Genomic DNA, 9,840 nt, shown 5'->3' on the forward strand with positions numbered 1-9,840 from the left:
ATTATTAGTGTGTGTATTACTATTATTATTGGTGTATTATTATTATGTATGTGTGTGTGCAGGAATATGTTCATGTGTGTGGGTACCTGTGGAGGCTAAGGACAGCTGAAGGTGTTTTGCCCTGGGCACTGTTCACTTTTATTTTGAAAAAGGTCTCACATGGGTCTGGAACTTGCCAACTAGGCTAGACCTGATCCATCTCTCCAGCCCCAAGTAAAACAATGCAGACCACAGAGCTACTGAACAACTGTGAGGCTATGGCTCTTGGTACTCACAGCTATACCACCATACCAGAACACGCTGTATACCACCAATCACTGCGGGGTATACCGTTTCCCTTTAAACCAACCACATCTCCTTACGTGTTCCTTTGACGTATGCATGGCACACATCTACACATCTACTTTCAAAACAGTTATCCAGAGGGAAGATGGCCCAGCCCAGCCCACACAGGGTCCAGGAAGGAAATGACAGACCCTGCTGCCTCTGACAATATACTTTCCCACCTCACTGTCCCTGACAAGGGACAGCTGCTAATGAGTTCCATTGGCTAGGGCTTTGTTCTAATTGAATCAGACGTATCTAACTTTACTGTAGCCTTCTGGTTAACAGAGGAACAGAATCAATAAACATACCGAAAAATTTGGGCGTGTTATACGGCTAATTCAAATTTTATGTTATAATCATGCTTTAATGTGGCTTCTAATTAGGATAATTAAGCTGCCTGTGACAGTGCTCACTGGGACAGAAGCCACTGCTTTGCCAAGATGATTTGCTGACGGCTTTTATCAGATTTTGGATGCTTTTTTGTTATTTGGTTGGGGTGTTTCAAGGGTGGGATCTGTATAGTGTGGATGAAGGTTCCAGAACTCTGGGTCTTCCCAGAGAAGCCTCAGTTCTGATGTCAGAGCTGACCAGAGGCCTCTCCCATACCCTTGAGCCTCTGGCAGAAGTTTAATGAGCACATGCTAGGTGCTGTGATGGGAACTGGGAGCAGGAGTCAGCCATTGGATATGGGAAACTTGTCTATGGGAAACTCTAGGCATGGTGAGGAGCATGTGCCTGATGCAGGGCAGTCTGGGTGGGATCTGGGTGGGCATCCAAGTCAGAGGAGGCACACACTAGGAGCTGGGTGTTTCTGGCCAAGGTGATAGCATTGGTCTGTGTTGAGATGAAAGGAGCCAGATGCTGTGGGTTCTGCAGAGGGACTGAGTGGCCTGAATGGGAGCTGAGCCTGACAGAGCTCTGACCATGGAAGTCACAGAAGACATTCATGACACTCAGCACCTCCAGGTTAGGCTTCAAGTTGCTGTGATTTATCTCTCCACCTCCCTCCTTCCGCTCCCCCTTCTCTCCTCCCCTTCCTCCCTCCCTTCCATCCCTCTGTACCCCATCTTCTTCCCTTCCCTCCCTTCCTCCCTCCTCCCAAATACAAAATGATGTACTACATGCTCACTCTGTGCAGATCGCAAGTATCTCACCATGGACTCTGCCCTGGTATTTCTGTTACTGACGTTTTCAAAACACATCTTGGTACTCTAGTCCCTGGGTACTCGTGCCCCTCAGAGTTCTGTCTGCCTGTGGGGTGCCACTACTCCCACAGGGCCTTATGATCTTGGCATACAGTGTTGCAGCTCTCTGGTTCCGTGTGTTAATATTCAGTCACAAATCCACTCCACAGTCATCCTCTCAGGGGGCCCTCAGCAGGCAACCTTTAAGCAAGGACTGGGATGGGATGCAGGGGTGAAAAGGAAAAGTGAGCCTGAGAGGAATGAGTAGCCATAGAGCATGCCCCTTATAGAGGCTGGGGCCCCACACTCCTCAGCAGTACAAGCAGAGCCCTGAAGTAGAGTAGCCTCAAGTTCATCTCCGGTAGGCAAGAGACCTGGGCATCAGCATGTGTAGTACTGGCTTCTATCAGTCCCCAACCCCTACACTGCTGGGCATCATGAGCTAACTTACCAGACATCTGGGGGAACCTCCAGATATCAGAGCTGCAGGTGTGAACAGCCGGGAGTCACCCATGGAGGAACAAAGGAATAGTAGACACAGGGCAGGTGTTGACTGCAGTATTCACCTACACAGCTGCCTTCCACATGTCTGTGCACACAGCACCTGAAGCCTGCCTTCTGGCCTGCACCTGCCCAGGGAGTGGCCATTTTCACCTCTGTGATCTCAGCCTGCCCTCTATTACTCTCCTGTCACCCTGCATTTGTATCTGTTCATCACATGTTGATGTATGTGACATGAAGGTTTCAAGCCCTTTGTCAGATTCTTACAAATGCAGGCTGGCTCTCCAGGGACAGGAAGCAAGCCAGACATCTTGCATCCCCCACACTGGAGACTAAGACAGGACCATGCAGCTCCTGAGGGCTTAGCGACCACAGGGCAGACTGCCCATGGCTGCCCTGGCTTCTGCCCACAGCTGTGGGGAGTTCATGTAGCAGCAACACAGGCAGCCAGGTGGTTGGCACCAGTTATGTCCTTCCCTCCTGGAGAAAGAATACATGGGTGTTCCCATGGGATGCTCAGCCCTGTGTAACTCTCCTTTTCTGATCCACAGAAACCTCCTGGGAGGCATATCGACCCTGTAGATCCTGGGGTTAACCCTGATGGTGAGCCGGTGCCTCCACCTTTCGATTGGTATGAAGATATGTTGAAGCAGAGGAGCTCTGGGCACTCATGGCTGTAGCATACTCTCTGTCTTCTACAGGTGGAGAAAGTGAGGCCCTAAGGAGAGTCCCCAGTGGGAGACCAGGGTCTGAGACCTCTGCTTGGGAAGGGATAGCTGCTCTGTATTGGAGTAGGTAAGACTTCCAGAGATCCCAGGACTTGGGCACTGTGCGCAGCTGCTGTTATCGATGGATATTAATAGGTAATGAACTCAGTGACCCGAGTTCACTTGGTAATTACAGGTGAGGTTCAACGTATTAAAAAGATTCTCATTAATGTAAAGCAAAGTTCTCTGCTTCGCAAATGACCAGAAGGGGCATCGACCAAGAACATCGTTTAAAGTTTTATTTATTTATTCATGTAAATTTCAGGAAAATAAACATGTCAAAGTGTTTATAAGTACACAGAGGAAGAGAAAGCAAAGCCAGACATGCTTCTCCAAACATATATATGTACAGCTGTCAGGGTGTGTGTGAGCATTGTTTTACACACACACACACACACACACACACACACACACACACACACAGACTAATATATATGTGCACAGCTGTCATGGTGTTCTTGAGCATTGTTACACACACACAGTAATATATATGTGCACAGTGATCACAGTATGCATGAGCACACACATGCACACACACACATACACACATATACACAAAGAGTAATGTATATGTATGTGTCCAGCTGTCATGGTGTGCATGAACACTCTCTCACACACAAGCATATGTGCATAGATGTCACAGTGTGTATGAGCTTACACACATACACACACACACACACACACACACAGAGTCTATCTCCTGCTGTGAATGGACCTAGGACCCATCCTAGTGTGGTTATCTAGTAGTAGTAGTGAGAACCAAACAACAGAAGGTGAGGCTAGATTCGCCACGCTGATCAGATACAGGCAAGTTACAAGCTCTGCCTGTCACCACAGAGGTGTGAAAATCTAAAGTTCCACGGCAGGGGTGGGGGTGGGGCTTAAAAAGAGCAAGAGAGAATGAGAAACCAGTTCTATGTAATCATGTGTTTTTCTTTTGCAAACTACTCCTCTCCCTCAACACACAGAAATATGAAGAAAATACATCAAAAAGGACAGAAGTGCTACTGAGTGTCTCAGGTTTTCCTGCTGTGAACAGACACCATGACCAAGGCAAGTCTTATAAAGACAACATTTAATTGGGGCTGGCTTACAGGTTCAGGGGTTCAGTCCATTATCATCAAGGTGGGAGCATGGCAGCTTCCAGGCAGGCATGGTACAGAAGGAGCTGAGAGTTCTACATTTTCATCTGAAGGCTGTTAGTAGAAGACTGGTCTCTAGGCAGTTAGAGTGAGGAGAGAACCCGGGGCTTTGATGTTCAGAGCCCAGGAGAGCATTTCTAACTAGCCGGTTGGTGTTTACAACCCTGTGCTTCCTATGCCTCTGTGGCCGTGTGCACCTCCACGACTTCTCTACTCTGACTTGGTGGTCAGGAGCTTTATTCCTTTTGCTGATTTTTCCAAAAAAACAGGTTTATTTCTATGGATTCTGTTTCATTTTGTGTCGTCATCTTCTTGTTGTTCTTGTTCTCATTCTTGTTCCTCTTTTTAAAGATTTATTTATTTATTTTATGTATATGAGCACACTGTAGCTGTACAGATGGTTGTGAACCTTCAGGTAGTTGTTGGGAATTGTATTTAGGACCACTGCTGGCTCCAGTCAACTCCACTTGCTCAATCCCTGCTTGCTCTGACCCAAAGATTTATTATTATATGTGGGTACACTGTAGCTATCTTCAAACACACCAGAAGAGAGCGTCAGATCTCATTATGGGTGGATGTGAGCTGCCATGTGGTTGCTGGGATTTGAACTCAGGACCTTCGGAAGAGCAGTCAGTGCTCTTACCCATTGAGCCATCTCGCCAACCTTCTTGTTGTTCCTCTTCATCTTCTTCTTCATCATCTACTTTGTCTTCTTCCTCTTCTTCCTATCCTTCATCCCCCCTCTTCCTTTCTTTTCTTTCTCTTCCTTCCTCTCTCCTCCCTCCCTCCCTTCCTTCCTTTCTTCCTTCCTTCTTATCTCCTTTTTCTGACTGACCTTGGACTTAATTTGATCTCCAATGTCTCTGTCTGTAAATGTCAAGCTAGGCTCGCTGCCTCAGAAGTCCCTTCCTCTCATATGCAGAGTGACCGCAAACACTTCCAAGTTCATCCAATCCAGCCTCAGTTTCCAAACAGAAATGTTGTCCGTGTCTGCTCCTGCTTTTCTATCTCCCTGCACTGTGTTTAGAGATTACACTTTGCAGTACTAAATCATTTTATATTTACTGAGACTCATTCGATGGCCCAGAAAACAATTGCTATTGGTAAAATATTCCAAGTGTGCTTGAGAAATGAGTATTCTGCTGGTGTTCAGCCTGCCATTCCATAAATGTCAATTAGGCCCATTTGGCTGATTGTGTTTTTCAGCTCTCAATACGCATATTGATTTCATGTCTGCTGGTCTATTAATGATCGGGCCAGGGGGACTGGAATCCCGGGCTGGGGTTGTGGGCTTGTCTGTGTTTGATTTAGTCCTATCGGTTGTTGGCTCACACATTGTGAAGTTTTGTGATAGATATATACATATTTACAATTCTAACGTCCTCTTGATGAATTTAGCCCATTATCACCATGGAAAGACCCGCATTACCCCAAGAGGACTGTTCTCAAGTTTGAAGTGAATACAGTTAGGGTGCTGGGCATTCCCCCAATTTATTGAAAGCATTTAGGTTGGTGAAGGTGGTAGGTACATTTTGGATGAGGTTGGTGATGCTGGCAATGATGGTGATGATTGTGGTGATGATGATGGTATTGATTGTGATGATGGTGGTGATGGTTAAGATAGTGATGGTGGTGGAGATGATTGTGGTTGTGATGGTGATTTTTGTGTTTTATAAAAAGATAAGGGGCTGGTGAGATGGCTCAGCAGGGAAGAGCACCGACTGCTCTTCAGAAGGTCATGAGTTCAAATCCCAGCAACCACATGGTGGCTCACAACCACCCAAAATGAGATCTGATGCCCTCTTCTGGTGCATCTGAAGACAGCTACAGTATACTTACATATAATAAATAAATAAATCTTTAAAAAAAATAAAATAAAAAGATAAGGAGAGAAGAATGCATGTGCAGTCAGGTATGGGGGAAGGGGGTGCCTTTGCAAGCCCATGCCGAGAGACATCCTTCCCCTCTGAGGGACCAGCCACACAATGGTATAGTATAGAATAGAGTTCATTCAAGGCATGAGGAGGGGAGGTGAGAGGGTAGTAGAGACAGAGAAAGGCAGAGAGAGAGAGAGAGGGAGGGAGGGAGAGAGGGAGAGAGAGAGAGAGAAAGAGAGAGAGAGAGAGAGTAGAAGAATAGAGGCCAGCCATGAGCATGTGGAGAGAGAGGGGGGAGGGGAATGAGAAGAGGGGGAGAACAGGAGCAAAAGAGAACAGAGCAAGAACAAGAAGGCAAGAGAGAGAGGAGGGGGCAAGCAGTCGCTTCTATAGTGAGTCAGGCACACCTGGCTGTGGGGTGGAGCCTAGACAAAATGCTAACAGTTGTGATAAGGAACACAACTGACACCAGTGAACTGTCCCTGTTTGCCTGGAACTGCTAAGTCTGTGTCAGCTGCTGACATAGTCAGGCAGACGCCAGACTGTTGAATCTGAAATGTCCCATGTGTCTTGTGTTTGAACACCCGGTCCCCAGATAGAGGTGCGGTTTGAGGAGCCTGCAGCACCTTTGGGGCGACCAAGTTACAGTCCCAGAAGCACATTTGAGGGTTGTATCCCGTGTTCTAGGATAGCTCGATACTTGCTGGTGCCCAAGATGTGAGAACTGCCTTTTATTCTACTGTTGCTGTAGCTGGAGAACCCCAACCACAACTCCTGGGCATGTGCACCAGCACCCTCATATCTGAAGCCTTTCTCTGGCTTTAAAAAAGGAGGGGCTTCCCTGTCCAGAGCCCACTAACTCCACCTCCACACTTCATTCCCAGTAGTCTGAGGGCACCTACTTTGCCAAGCCCTCTGACTTGACAACTCTTGTTAGGCCCGCAGAAAGCTGTTCAATGGTTCCATTTCATCTCTATGGATGTGGGGCTGAGGCACGGTGAGGGGCTGCAGAGGCTAGAATCGAGTTCACAGAACCTGAGTAAGCCTGCTGAGCTGCTGAATTCGCCTGATGAGCTGTGCAGCTACATCATTTTCTCCCCAGAGTTAAGCTCTGGTCTTCTCTTCCAAGGCCAGTGAGGTACTGGATCTCAGATTCACTCCCTCTCTCTCCCCATCCTGGTGTGGAATTGTCAGGCCTCCAGAGTTCCTGGAGACTCAGCAGAGGAGGAGAAAGTGGCTGATGCACAGTCCTGCCTCTCTAGAAGTTGCATAGAGGACAACACATGGCTTCTTGGAGGTTTGGGGGTGGGGAGGAGTCAGAGCCCTGCATGCTTATTCCTGGATTGGTATTCAGACCTGTGTCCCAGGCTTCCACTTAATGCAAACTAGGCTTGTCTGCATCTGTGGCTACGTTATTGTTGCACAGAATCCCCTCTTCAGATTGTTGAAGGAAAAAAGGGAAGAAAATCCCATAACTGTGTATTCCTGTTCATCAATGGCCACATTCTCTGAGAACAACCTGACCCCCAATCCCTGAGCCATCCCCTCTGGCAAAGCCCCCTGCAGAGTAGGACAGACTCTGCTTTCCAAACAGCTGCCTGCGGTCCCAGGCCGGGGCTCTTGATCAGGTCCTTTCCAGTCTTTGGGGAACATGAGAAGAATAATGTTAAGAGCGTCCTCAGGAAGGCACATTTATTCATTGTAAAGAGCTCTCGCGGATCCCGCCATCCTAATTCCCAGATGCCTTTATGCCCTTCATGAAGCTGCTGCTCAGAAATTTATAAAATGTCATATTTGGCAAAACAGAAACCAGAACATGCTCAGTCTGCCAGCCAGCCTGTCTGTCAGTCAGTCTGTCTGTCTGTCTGTCTGTCCATTGGTCAGTCTGTCTGTGCACTGGTTGGTCAGTCAGTCTGTCTGTCTTCCTGTCTTTATGTATGTCAGTCTGTCTACCTTCCTGCCTGTCAGTATGTCTGTCAGTCTGTCAGTCAGTCTGGCTGGCTGCCAATTAGCAATTTCTCTCTCTCCTCTTCCTTCCCTCTCTCTCACTTTTACATATGCCCACACATGTACATACATACATCACCCATATATATGTCATGTATACATACATCATAGTGTCATACTATAGATCCTATATACATTATACTTGCATGTATACATTTTAAATTGACAATGATGTTGAGGTAGCCACGAGTCACTGACCTGGCGTCAGGGTCGTGCAGAAGAGGGAGCATCATGCTCTAAAATGCCACGGGGTCTGCTCATGGGTTAGTGCCACTCTCTGCTGATTTGGTGCCATTTGGTCAACGGAGACACACCCATGGGATATCTGTGCCAAACATGCTCAACTCCTCCTCCACCAACTGCATTTGACCTCCACAATCCCATGGGAGCTATAACTATTGCCACAGACTGTGTCCAGGGCTGAGGACAAAAAGGCAGCTCACCTGCCATCAACAACGGGGCCGGGCTTGAGGCTGAGAGAAGCCATAATGAGAACCTGGGCTGTGGTACCACGATAGTGTCGCATTGGCCTCCCTTGTGAGCCTTTGAGCTTCTTCATCAGGAAAATGAGATAAAAACTAGCTGGTGAGTGCTGGAGAGATGGCTCAGTGGTTAAGAGCACTGACTGCTCTTCCAGAGGTCCTGAGTTCAGTTCCCAGCAACCACATGGCGGCCCACAACTTTCTCACTCCAGTTCCAAGGGACTCAACACCCTCTTCTGACCTCCAAGGCCACCAGGCACACCCATGGTGCACAGAGACGAAACACCCATACATAATTCCCTTTTTAACTTGGGGGAAACAAAACAAAACAAAGCCCTGGCTGGTGGAATTTTCCTAGAGCCCAGTACTTAGAAGACAGACACAGGGGATCATGAGTTTGAGGCCAGCCTGGGCGACTTGGCAGGAATCTGTCACAAGCAAGCAAACAGAGTTTGGGCTGGGGGTGGAGGATACAGTAATGTGAAAAAGTGTGTTATCTGGTTGAGCCACAGTGTCTGCTTGATGGGCACAAAGTTTTATTTTATTTTATTTTATTTTATTTTATTTTATTTTATTTTATTTTATTTTTACATGCAAAGCCTCTAGCTTTCTCATAGAGAGGAGTCTGAAGGGTCCGGATCGAATCCTGGTTATCTCTTTCTTGGCTGTGAAACCCTAGAGAGGTTGTCCTCTTTCTCCATCTGTGCCTACTAACAGTTACTCTTGAACAAGAACTCTACTTCCCTCCTCACTGACACTCTCCTCTGACCGCCATGTCTGGATTTTGTGTCTCTGGTTCGCCCCTCCTGGACAGACTGTCCACAGCCATGTGTGACTCGGAGTCCCTGCCCTAGGCCCAGTAGCACTATTTCCCTCCAGCCCTGAGGTACCAGCCAAGCCGCTGTGCCAGCCACAACCAAGGGAGGCCTGACTGGCTGCAGGGGAGCCTTCATGGAGTCAAACTCCATTTCCTTTAGCACAGGGATCTCTGCCCGGCTGGGCCAGGTGCCAGGCCAGAGTGCAGCTGGCAAGAGAGCTGCCGTGGCTGCACCTGCTCCTTGTGCCTCCGTGTGCAGCCGTGCATGGAGCTGGCCTTCTGCTGCCAGAGTCTGGGGCTGCCCACTCTGAAGCTCATTGTGCAAATGGACAGACCAAAGCTTGGGTTGGTAAGACCACCAATGAATGTTGCCAGCATCTGAGGCTGGACTCTTGGGTCTCTTTTAGATCTTCCCTTTGATGCCCTAGGCTTTCCCTTGCTTTTAGGTGCAACTGAAGTATCACTAGACAAACCTACAATGTGAGCTTGGGCGATGGCTTAGTCATAAGGTTCTTGGGCAAACATGAGGACCCAAGTTCAACCCCCGGAACTACCGTAAAAAAGATGGGTGTGGCAGAGCCCACTGATAACTTCAGAACTGGGCAGGTAAAGACAGGAGAATCCCTGGGGGTTCCCTGGCCAGCCAGTCTAACCTAATTGGTGGACTCCAGACCAGCAAGAGTCCATGTCTCAACAAAATAAGGTGGATCTGGACTGATGTGTTCTCCTTGAATCC

The 9,840-nt window shown here is 48.0% G+C and overlaps 1 long non-coding RNA gene across 1 annotated transcript; it reads left to right on the forward strand.

Annotated features, from left to right (window-relative positions):
- Nucleotides 1-2,300: 2,300 nt before the first annotated feature.
- Nucleotides 2,301-3,780, forward strand: LOC116070861. Its single transcript, XR_004110594.1, has 4 exons — nt 2,301-2,463; nt 2,564-2,615; nt 2,714-2,915; nt 3,748-3,780. It is a non-coding gene; the product is annotated as an uncharacterized LOC116070861 (long non-coding RNA).
- The last annotated feature ends 6,060 nt before the right edge of the window (nt 3,781-9,840 follow it).

Source organism: Mastomys coucha, unplaced genomic scaffold (genome assembly GCF_008632895.1).
Source record: "Mastomys coucha isolate ucsf_1 unplaced genomic scaffold, UCSF_Mcou_1 pScaffold22, whole genome shotgun sequence".
NCBI lineage: Eukaryota > Metazoa > Chordata > Mammalia > Rodentia > Muridae > Mastomys > Mastomys coucha.